Here is a 10,841-nt window from a genome sequence, read left to right on the forward strand (position 1 = left end):
GAGTATGAAAGGATGGGAAAATGAGTTGGATTAGGGTGCATGATGTGAAATTCATGAAGAATTAATAAAAAGTTAAATAATAAAAAATGAAAATGTAATACTCCTGCAGAGGACCTGAGTTTAATTCCCAGTACTCACATCTGGTGACTCACAACAGCCTAGAACTCTAGCTCCAGGGGATCCAATGCCCTGTTCTGGTCTCCCTGGACACCTGTATGCATATATACACACTGACACACAAAGACTCACAAGATGTCAGCATATTGGGAAATGGCATTAATCTTGATACTGGCAAACCAGGAACTCAGCACTATAGCTGGACATCCCCTTCATCCTCACCCCACTCCACAGGCATGCCCCACTCCGCACCAGATGCCATGCCTGTGTCCACAGAAGTGGCTTCTGTTGTTCTGTGGAAGATGGATGGGACTGGTCACTTGGAATGTTTCTACAGAGATCAAAACAGAAGGGAAGGGGTGCTTTTTCCCTTGTTTGTGTGTTGGGGGGGGTGTTGCTTGGTTGTGTGTGTGTGTGTGTGTGTGTGTAGGGGGTTGTTTTTGTTTTGTGGTTTGTGTGTGTTGCCTGCTTGTACATTTGTGCACCACATACATGCCTGGTGCCCAGGGAGACCAGAAGAGGACATCGGATCCTTTGTGACTGGTGTCAGCCGTGTGGGTACCAAACACACATCCTCTGAAAGGGCAGCCAGTGCTCTCTCTCTCTTTAAAGATTTATTTATTATTTTATATGAGTACACTACAGCTGTCTTCAGATACACACTAGAAGAGGGCATCGGATCCCATTACAGATGGTTGTGAGCCATCATGTGGTTGCTGGGAATTGAACTCAGGACCTCTGGAAGAGCAGTCAGTGCTTTTAACTGCTGAGCCATCTCTCCACCCCTGCAGCCAGTGCTCTTAACCACTGAGCCATCGTCACTCCAGCCCCAAGAACAAGTATTTGATAGCATTTGTTGGGCCAAGCAGCGTGTGCCTTTGTCCCAGTGTGTGAGCTCTGTGGGGACAAGGGCTCCACTGCTATTGTTACATCACACAGTATTAGAGGCATTCAGGGACAATTGTCAAAGTCAGTGTAAAGGGCTGGGGTGTGGCTTGGGGGCAATAAAACTTACGTTTAACCAGTAAATGTATTGTTTCTCTACCTGCCCTGTCTTATGTGTGTCTGCCTGTCTGTCTATGTGTTTGCCTCTATGTGCTCTATGTGTCTGTCTGTTTTTCTACCCCACCCCCATTGGTCTGGACCTTATTTTTCCCACTTTAAAACCTAGAGCTTTGATAATCTTGAAACTATGTAGGAATTCTAAAGGCTTGATTTTTTTTGTTGTTGTTAATTTAAAAACGTTTTTTTTTCTTCAGAAAACCTTGATTTTTAACTCTAGGAAGAGAACACAAGCTATGTCCTTGAGCATCATTTGTGACCTTCCCTTCCTCATGTTTGGCTGTTTGGGCTGTTGGGAGCTGTGCTCAGATAATCTATCTGGAGCAGTGTGTGAGCGTGTGAGGAGATGCCCTTGACAGCTCTTCTTGCACCCTTAGGTCCTCCCTCCCTTCAGTAGAGGCTTGTGTTTTCTCTCCACATCACCAAGGTGCCTGTTTCCGTTGAAGCACATGAAGCTACAAATGTAACCAGGGAGAAGCCCTGTGGTGTGTTGGCCTGTGTTGCTTGTTGCTTGTTCAGGCTGTGGAAAACCCAGGCTAGACAATGGCAAGACTGGTGTGTCACTAGCCCCAGCTGAACAGGCAGAGCCCAGGAGATCAGAGGCAAGGCTGTCAAGGGTGGTCCTTTCTCTGGACACCCTTCCACCAGTCAGCACAGAGAACACAGTCTCAGGTCTGCGCCTGATAATCTTGCCAGCAGTGACTCACACAGAAAGCTGTATGAAACATGTACGTGTACATGGGGTAACTTTCAAAGCTGAGTTCTTTTTCCCTTTGGTAAAAAGAGATCACCAATAATAAATAGTTTTTCACTTTTGTTTAGGAGACTGAAATGGGATTTAGGGAATGAAATGCAAAACAGCTTGCAAAGTAGAAATCCCAACCAGTATGGTGGCAGGCAGGTTCTAACCTCATGAGCTCAACATGGCTGCATATCTCTAGTCATCACTGACCCATACCCTCAAGGAAAGGAAAGAAGGAAGAATGTCTATATTTTGTGGGGTTTTTTTTTCCCTAGACAAATGAAAATTATCCTGCAAGCGTCACTCAACTGATGTCTGTCACTGATGCTAGGTCCTCTGGCTACCTGGAGACTAGTTGTGAGCCAGGAGGAGTGTGGTGGTTCACAGCTCACTCCCATGTTGTAATTGTGTTCCTTTGCCTGGAACTGGAGCGAGGGTGGATAAAGTATGCCGGGCATGGATGATCTTTGACAAAAGGGAGAGCCAGAAGTGCCCCATTGTGCTCTGGATTGTTTAGATCTCTCTCTGCCATCTGCTCCCCTCAATAGATCCAGCATCAGCAATGCTGTCTCAGGAGCATGAGAGTCTGGAGGGCTTGTTTGGAAAGTGCTCTCTATGTGACAGTGTGAGAATGGTGGTGGCCCTGCTGTCCCACAGTACTGGGGATGAGTCAGAGAGCCTGTGTTTCTGCAATGGTCAGTCTTCAGTTGGCAGGAGCCACCTCTGGGTTCTGCAGTCACCATCTAGTGTGCCTTGCTTGAGTGGGCATCTTTGCGTTTGCAGAGGTGTGCCAGGGGCTGTGGAGCAGGCTTGGATCTCAGCCTTAGATATTGGAGGCTATGTCCATGGTGCTCTTAGGTCCTTCAGTGGCGTGGCTATCTCTTGCCACCTAGGGTGGCCTCTCTTCCTGCAGATGCCTCTCTACTGTCGTTCCTGTCTCACTGAAAAAAATCTGCTTTCCTGTCCTAGGACCTCATTCTTATCGATCCTCCTGCAGGAGGCCCAGCTGGGTGGGCTCCTGGACAAAGCCCTTACCGTTAGACCAGACGAGGGGCACGCACCTGACTACGGACATGAAGGGAAGCTGCTTCAGAAAGATGGGTATTGGCCACCACTGTCTAGCCTTGTCATTCATGGAATGTTTTGCCTTTTTGACAGATCCGTATCTTTACAGTGAGGCACCCCTTCTTCCCCACTTACACGCCCCCCCCCCCCAGCACAGGGAAACATGGCATTGTACAGGGTCTGCTGTCTCCATCTCTTGTCCCTGAGGCAAGGGCTGGATCACCCATGTAAAGTGGTGAGTCTGATCATATACAATGCCAAATGGTGACAGATGCAGGGTAGGAAAAGAATTGTGAATAGTAGAGGAGAAGTGAGGGAAGGGATGGGAAGGGAGGGGAGAGGAAGAGAGAGGGGAGGGGACTGAAGGGGAGGAGAGGGGAAGGGCGGGGAGGATGGGAGAGAAGAGAAACAGCAAGGAGTGCTGTGCAGCAGTTTCTTCTGAGATTGAAGCATTCCATCACCCAGGAAAGCTCTTTAAGACAAAGGTAAAGAACTCAAAATAGCTTCAGGAAGTCCCTGAAACTGACCAGATTCACTGCTTCATCCCTCCTTTCCCAAGGGTAGACAATGGAGACTACCAGGAGTCATCTCAGACAAGACAAGCTTTAAAGGAGACTCTAAGACCAGACCAGAAGATTCTCCATCTGACTGAGTCGCTTGGACCCTCTCTGATGAGTTGCCTGCAGGCTGTGCAGTGGATGCCAGGTTCTGCCCCAATGAGTAAGTAAACCTTGCCCCATATTCCTGTAACACCAATAAAGTTCATTGGTTCACAGAGTTGGACTGTGGGGGTGGCCATACTTTGGTCTGTTGTGGACTCCCTCTCTGGGGTGAGCAGATGTGTGTTTCTCCCAAGAAAAGTTTTGTCACATACAAGCAGCAGGAGGGGAGGAAGAGAAAAGAGGAAGAGAAAGGAAGGAGCAGAAAGAGAAAGCAGAGGGGGAAATGGAGGAGAAGGATGTTGAAAGAGAGAGGAGAGAGGAAGGAGTAAAAAGAAGAAGAGAGGGTAAAAGGAGGAGGGGAGAAAGGAGAGGGAAGCCACATATAATCAAGGCTTGGTCCTTGCTCTGCCTGCTGTGTAAATGGCAGCCTAGTGAGCAAAGGTGAAGTTACCGCTGTGCCCTTTTATGGGGACACAGCGACTCCATGTCTTCCTCTCTGCTTCCCAGCGAATGAGCAGATTCTTCCATCCCATGTTCCTGCTGTGATGCCCTCCCTGAGCCACCACAGGCCTAAAGCAACAGGGCCCATGACTCCTGAAACTGGGAGCCAAAATGAATATTTCCAAGCGGGTTTTCGGCTCCTTGTAAGGTTCTCAACTCCTTGTAACCCTCACTACAGATGGTACAGTCAATACCTGTGTCGGGCAGGTATGTGCATTGTAATCTCTCCCCCTGATTTGTGCTTAGGGAGCCTGGCCCAGCCCAGTACTCTCCATCACTAGAGAGCAAGTGACCGTGACTGGCTTCCCCGTGTGGCTTCCTGCCTCTTCTCTTTCTTTACCCAGCTTTCATCTGAATTATTCTTAATTCTGTTTGGGCTACTGAGGCAGAAGGGGCATGGATTAGATGCTTATGAACAGAAACAGTGTCTTGCTCACAGCTCTGAAGGCCAATAGCCCAAGATCAAAAACATGCTGGCAGATTGGCTGTCTATCACACCCTGAGTAGGACACTCTGTCAACATCCAAAAGGGACCCTCCTTAGTAAAGACATTTAGTTTCCTAATCCTTTCCTTATTCCTTTCCCTGTTGCTGTGATAAGATATTCTGACAGAGCAGTTTAAGGGAAAAGAAGTTTAGTTCAGCAGTTCAAGGGCGCCGTCCTACATGGTGAGGAAGTCCGAGGAGGCAGGAGACTGAGGTGGCCACTCACATCACATTTACAATCAGGAGATAGAAACAGGAATGTATGCTCAGCTCTCCTTCTCTGTTTAGACAGTCCAGGATCCCGTCCAGAGCATGAGGCCTTCCCACCTCAGTTAACAGTCAAGATGATCCCTCATAGATCTGCTCAGAGGGCCAACTCCTGGGTGATTCTAGATTCCAGTCAGGTGGACAATTGGCACCAAAAATCACTTGTACAGATCCCAGTTTGAGGACAGTACTGTCCTGTCCAGTTGCCTCCCAGCACCATAGCCTTGAGAGTTAGGATTTCAGTATTCCACCTTGTGGTAGATGCAATCAGGCCATACCCACTCCCTGGGCCTATGCTTGGCTGTGGTGAATTTCCCAGGGAGGAGGCTACCCCACTCCCTGCACCAAGGACGAGGACAGCTCTTCACACACTTTCTTCTCCCTTTGCAGTTGTAGCTATCCCTGGCCAGGTGGTTACATAAGAGTCCCCCTTGCCAACTGTCACCAAGGCCACCTAGAAAATCAAGACATCAGTGCTAGCTGGTTGCAGGCTAGCGGAAGCTCTCCCCACTTCTTTCAATGAAGAAAAAAACCCAACAACATGCATTTCCTGCACAATTAAACTGAGTTAAGAGGCTAGGGAGAGGCCTGGGGGACAGAAAAACCATCCCTTGATGAGGAGCTGTTGTCAGCTAATGGCTGCCGGGGAGACAGTTTTCTTTAAGGGTGTGACCCCTAGTAGTTCCCCCATGCTCCAGAGCAGGCTCCACCCCCAAGAGTATTTGGGCTTTACAAATTAGACTTGATGGGTTTAAAAAGAGAGAGAAACATGAAATTCAATTGGTAGGGAGGTGGGGGTGGATCTGGGAGGGGCTGGGGAAGGCAGATATGATCAAAAGACACTGTATAAAATTCTTGAAGAATTAATAAAAATATTCTGAAAGTGAAAGACGGGGGAGAGGGAAGGAAGTGCCTACTTTGGAAACACCGCCAGTGCTGATGTCATCTGGGTCTGGTTTCATCCAAGGACAGTATTATGCAGGTGTCCTGTCTCTGTGTCTGCCCTCTCTCTGTGAACTGCATGACCTCAAGTGACTCATTTAGACTTTGGGGGCTTTGGCTTCTTCATCTGCAGGGTGAGATAAGGTTCCCAGGCATCCCCATCCCCACAGACTCCTCCGAAACACTCCTCATTCCCTCCCTCCACTACTCCACAAGAAAGGCTTGGCCAAGCTTGAAACTGAGTGCCAAGGGGCCAGGCTAGGGCATGTCCTTACCTCTCTCAGGTCACACTGTTTGGACCAGGATTCATCCTCTAGTTAGAAGGTAGCCAGATTCTAGCCAGGGCTTTCTGGGCCCTTGGTTTACCTCAGTTCATCTGTGACACCTTCACAGAAATAGCATAAGTGTTCCCAAAGTGCCTTTAAGGAGAGTGTACCTGGAAACCAGCAGACCCAGGGTCTGCAGTGCCCTCACCCAGTCTTGTGGAGTGCAGAGAAGTGGGGGTAGAGGTGCCAGCTCTGCCCAACAGCCAGTTTCTCTGCACTCCACAGGGCTGGGTGAGGATAAGAGTTCAAGCTTCCCTGGGCTCTGTAGCAAGCCTGTCTCAAAAAAGAAGGGAGGAAGAAAGTGAGGAGGGAGGAGGGAGGGAAAGAAAGAGGAAAGGAGGGAGAGACTGTAATAGAAATAATACACCTTCCAAGTGAGAAATAACTCTATACATTTAGAGATAATGAAAGAATAGCTCTTAACTGAAAAAAAAAAAAAAAAAAAAAAGAGCATATGGACCAGCTGTGGCTAATACCCAAGGAAGAGCTGGCCTCGAATAGATTTTACTAACTTATATACACTTTAGGCTTATGCATTCCACTTGTTCTGTTATCCTTAAATATCTTTTAAGCCCTAGCCCCAGTTTATACTTATTTAAATAGAGACAGGAGACTGCAAATCTGGCCATTTGGGTAGATTGGAGATTTACACAACAAAACTGCAAAAATTATTTCTTATGCCAAATTGTTATTTCCCAGGATCAAATTGCCCACCTGGCGGAATATCCTGATAGGAGCACAGGGGGAATGGTGGCAGACCAGGACATAATGATGGTTGTCACTCTGTACCCCACCCCTCCTACAGCTTCTGGTTTTAGGCATGTTCTTTGATATAGGTATGGACTAATGGCTGGTCAGTCCTAGAGAATAAATATTTACATCCTAGCATCCTAAAACAGTCTTGGTGAACATACTTCTTATCTTTGGGGTACTTTGAAGGCAGCACTCCCTTAGCTAAACTCTACTTTGTGTAACTCCCCCTCCAGCCCACTCCCAGCTAGTGTGTACCTTATAGAGGACAGGATGCTCACTACTCTCTGCATTCTTGGTGCTCGAGGAGAGGGATATTATTAAGCAGGCATCCTGTAGGTCACACAGAACATGGAGAGGGCGGTGCCCTCTCTTCTTCTTTGCCTTTCTCCCTTTCTTTTTCCTCCCCTCCCTTCCTCTCTCCTTCATGGTTTTGATGTAGAAGAAACTCCAAGTATTAGAACTAATGTTATAAACGATTATAATAAATTTGTTTAATGAAGCAATTGGTCTATCATTTCTTTTCTATCATTTTTAAAATGGAGTTAATAATCCAGGGGAAAGATTTACAGTGAGTCCAATGGGAAAATATTTCTAGAAGGGGTTGCCTGACAAGTGAGAAGAGACAAGAAGATAAATGAGAGGATTTTTTTTTTTTTAAAATAGGGGGGTTAATAGAAGTGATGAAGGCTGAAGCTTTGGAGAGGCTAGCAGAAAGAAAAAAAGGTTAGATGACCAATAATTTGCCTGAAAATGTCTTGGTAAAAGCTCAGGAGGAGTATGGCCTGGGAACAATGATGGACCACTTCAGACACAGTTGGTTCCTGGAAAGGGCTGCCTTGCTAGCATCCTACCAAAGGCTGTTTGGTGATTTACAGAGACACGAGCTAGAAAATAGCAAAAAGGAGAACAATGGATTAAAAAAAATTTTTTTTTTAGTCTAAAAGGAATAGAGTCTGTTTTCTGTGCTAATGGGCTCCTACGTGAGTGTTCCTAGGAGAAGTCTGGATGTGGATTCTCTTTGGTAAGGAGAGGTTATTGCGAAGAACAGAAAGGGAAAAAAGAAAATGGCTTTCAGAGAACCTCACTAGTGGTTTTTAACATTCTCGTTTGTTGGTAATAGTTTTATACTGGATTAAACAATACCTTTACTTGTCTTTGTTTTTGATTTGACTACTGAAAACCTGACAGGCCCTATGCCATGCATGCTGGGTTTCCACTGGAGAGTGCAGATGCAGACCATTTTCTCTTTTTAAAATGAAATCCTAGTTGAATAATTAAGATGATGTTTTAGGAGCATTAACTTTGGGCACTTTTATAATTTTTACTTGAAATTTATTTTATGTATGGTGTGTGGGCATTTTGCCTGCTTTGTGTCTGTGCATCATTTGCATGCCCAGTGACCATGGATGCCAGAAGAGGGCATCATATCTTTCAGACTGGAGTTGCACACAGTTGTGAGCTGCCTACATGGGCGCTGGGACTGAAACCAACATCATCCGGAAGAGCAGCCAGTGCTCTTAACTGCACAACCCTGAGCACATTTTAATCTGCTGTCAGCCTAGGTTTTCCACAGCCAAGTAAGAAGATCTTTTATATTATTTCACACAGATCACTATCCCAAGTATTTTATAGGCTTCTTGGTATGTTTGTATTCTATCAGGAGACCACAGATTGGATGATTGATAATGAACAGAGTTACTTACATACACAGTTGCAGAGGCTGAGAAGGTCATGATCAAGGGGCCACGTTTGGCAAGGGGCTTATGTTTCTGTCATAATATGACAGTAGGTGTTTTGTAACTAGAGAGCAGGAAATGAGAGACCTTGCTTTTATAGCAAACCTGTTCTCTTCATAGGAATTCACTCCTAAAGGAACACAAATCCATTCATGTTACTCAACTCATAAAGGGGCCACCCTTTTGACCCAAGCATTATTTCTCAAATATGAGCTTTGGGGACACATTCCCACTGTAGAAATACATACATAAAATATATATATATTGCTCATATTTCCTGTTTTGCTATGTAGGTATTCAAAGTAAAGTTAAGCAATGGTTTAAAGTCATATCATTTCCAAGAGGTGGAGCCTGGCTTGAAGGCAGGCAGACTGCCTCAAGCCTGACCTCTCATCCACAGGCCTGATGTGACAAGGTACGCTGAGAAGCCATGGAAACCTGCCCAAGGCAGTACTGCGGTAGCGTAACTGGATGAAGCCTCTGACTCTGCCTATATTTCAGTAGTACCCCCCCTTTCTGACTTTGATCAGAATGGCTGTACAAACACACACGTATTTGCAATAATCAGCTTTAAGGAAGCCAGAATAGGGAGCATTTTTCTGACATTTGTTTGCTGTGTTGTGAAGTCAGCTCTATTCTTTGTCACTAATTATATTAACTATTTTTAGGGCAAACTGTCAATGCTCCATACTTATTCATGCTTCCTACATTACCAATTTATTTTGTTTAGCCATATCTATTTATATCTCAAGAGCTTTTTAAAGAGATGCCCTCATTCTGCCAAAGATAGATTTGGGGCTTGTAATTAAGTTATAAAACACATTAAGGGGGAAAAGATGGTGTTTGGTTGCTATGAGGATATTATCAATGGCTACTAGATGCTTTTAGAATTCTGAATAAAACCTCACATTAACATTTTGAATCAAAAGTTACAGGTCAAGGAGTTGCCTGACATCACATACCTGTAGATTTTAGACTTAGACTTGGTATCAAGGAAGCTCTATGACCTTGTGATCCTGGGGCTGCTATTATAGCCCTGTAAATTTTCATTTCCTTCTCTATAAAATGGAAAACTAAGATAGACCTTCCAGAGTTTCTCAGTGGATTCAATGAGGGTTTTAATGTTTTCTCATCACTTTCCCTCCACAGTAGTAGAGATAGCTCCTGTTTGCTAACACTGCTATTTTACCATGCATTTCCACAGACATCTCCAGAGGTATCTAGTCTTTTTCTGGCACACCTGGTTCCATTTTAGGCCATTCTCTTCCCCATTCTCCCTCAGGAATCCCAGCCTTTCCCCTTAGGTGGAGAGGTCCTGGGTTAAAAGGAAACCCTACGCTTTCCTGCAGTGAGAAATGTTCTTCTATCAAAGACACTTAGCTCCACAAGGGCCTATATTTCCTAACTCTCCAGCCCCTTTCCCATTGGGTGATTAGCCCATTGAGTCATATTGTGAAGTTGTGTTCCCCCCACTGGGATGAAACGCACTTAAGTCAGAGATGGAAGAGAGTGGGCATTTGGTTGAGTGTTTTTGCTGTCTTAGCTTGGGTTCTGGTGCACCCATTTTCAAGAAGAAATAAACCACCTAATTCATTTCTGTCTTCCTTTGAGCAACACTGAAATTAATCTTTTCCCAACAGTGCCTCTGTTTGGAGAACTATCTGCAGCTCCAAAGAAAACAATTCTGAGACCTGTAACTAAAAACCTCAAAACACCACTGTGAAGTTCCATATTCCTGCTTCTTTTTGTGTCTGAGGTGTGAGCTCCTTGCCTCTCTCTACTGACTTGGATCTTAGTCATCAAGGACAGATATCCTCTCCCAGTTGACAGCTTCCCTAAATCCTAGTTTTTGTTAGTCAGATTCAGAATTACTGCTATGCTTGTTCAGAAATTTATAATAGAGCTCATTTGCTTGAAATGAATAAACACAAGCCTATCAGAAAGGTCTCCTATTTGGCCCAAGATCTTAGTCTTATATACATATGAAGTCTGCTAGATGCAAACTAAATGCTTGAAGAACGATTAGATTTTCCCTTGGCAGCCATGTGAAACTATTTGTATGGCGTGTTTTGCAGTCGCCAGTCCGGGGCCCTCCTGGAGGCTAGCGTGACACAAAGACGTGTAGGTTCTTGTCATCTGGATGCTCGCTGCCGCAGAGCCTCAGTTTCACACGGTGCTCACCA

Source organism: Mastomys coucha, unplaced genomic scaffold (genome assembly GCF_008632895.1).
Source record: "Mastomys coucha isolate ucsf_1 unplaced genomic scaffold, UCSF_Mcou_1 pScaffold5, whole genome shotgun sequence".
Lineage (NCBI taxonomy): Eukaryota > Metazoa > Chordata > Mammalia > Rodentia > Muridae > Mastomys > Mastomys coucha.